The sequence below is a fragment of the Podarcis bocagei genome (assembly GCF_964188305.1).
Source record: "Podarcis bocagei genome assembly, chromosome: 2".
NCBI classification, from domain to species: domain Eukaryota; kingdom Metazoa; phylum Chordata; class Lepidosauria; order Squamata; family Lacertidae; genus Podarcis; species Podarcis bocagei.
The window spans coordinates 102304789-102306367 of record NC_138126.1 but is presented as its reverse complement, the minus strand read 5'-3'; positions in this window follow the sequence as shown (position 1 = coordinate 102306367).

Below are 1579 nucleotides of genomic sequence, written 5' to 3'. Positions count from 1 at the left end.
TGTGTGTGTGTTCAGTCTCGTCGGTTTCTCCTGTGATTGATTGCAGCAGTAATTCTTCCATGACCGCTCACCTCTTAAGCTTGCCATTAGTCTGAAGCCCTAGTTGAGAACTACTATGTTCCACTTGGTTTATCCCCCTTGTCTCAGGCCTTCCTACTCTCACTTTCTGTGGACACTCATCTATCTGTGTAGTTGCAGCACCGGGGTGGTTATGTTGGGTACTTTTCAAGACATCCTAACATCGTAACACCCTTATGTGCATGCCTTTGCTTTAGCCTATTGCAGAACTGAAGGCAAAAGCTAGGGGGAAGACTTGAGCCCAGCCTCTGAAATAAGGGCATTTGACCTAACCAGTAGAAACAAGTGGATTTTTTGGGGGAGGGGGGAATCTCGTGCCCCTTAGAGACTGATCCCCACTATCCACCTGAACAGGCTCCGCATTATAGAATCATAGAATTGTAGAGTCTGAAGATACCCCGAGGGTCAGAACCCTCCAGCAATGCAAGAATCTCAACACATTGTCCCCCATCCAGTTTGAAACTATACTGGACCCTGCTTAGCTTCGCAACATGCATGGGGTCAATGCATATTGCAAAGATTCTCAAACCCTTGAGGAGAGGTTTGCTGCAGTGGTTGAAAGGCCATGTCACTTCCAGGTTCACCCCAACTCCGCCTGAACAGCTTTACAGCTGTAGATTTTATATATGCCACACTCAGTGGAGTGAATATTCTTCCTGTGGTTTGCTGTTAAGCACACACGTCATGCTGAGAAGTTGTAGCGTTACCATGCTCCCTTATAGGGAGCGAGTGTAGGAAGCTGCTGTTCTACTCGTATCAGGCTATTGGTCCATCTTGCCTCGTATTGTTTACACTGACTGGCAGTGACTCTCTGGGGTTTTTGACCCTACCTAGAGATGCTGGGGATTGAACTTGAGTTCTTCTGCATGCAAAAGTTGTGCTCCACCACTGAGCTACAGCCATTCCCCAAAGATGCTAGATACTGTAGCTAGTCAATGCTTTTTTCTTTATTTCTAGTTTATTTTTAATTGAGATTTAGAAGGGTTTGGAGGCAGGCAAAGGGGGCCACTAACTGATAGGGGAAGGGGAAATCACAGGGACCCCTACAGGTTTGTCTGTGGCTGTTGATGGTGCAGTAATGGCCCTCAGGAGAGCAGAACTATATGCTCTGATGTTCTTGGCCAATGTTGCTGAACCTGCCAAGAGTGCCTAAATGCAATTTACAGTGGTACCTCGTGTTAAGTACTTAATTCGTTCCGGAGGTCCCTTCTTAACCTGAAGCACCACTTTAGCTAATGGGGCCTCCTGCTTCCGCTGTGCCACCGGAGCACAGTTTCTCTTCTTCTCCTGAAGCAAAGTTCTTAACCTGAAGCACTATTTCTGGGTTAGCGGAGTCTGTAACCTGAAGCGTATGTAACCTGAAGTGTATGTAACCCGAGGTACCACTGTATTGTTGAATCACTCTTAAAGAAGGGCCAGGTCCTACTTTGGCAATGGGGGTACTTCTCTTGTAGTTCCAGTAGTAAACCAGTACAATAGAACCTCTACTTACCACTGACCC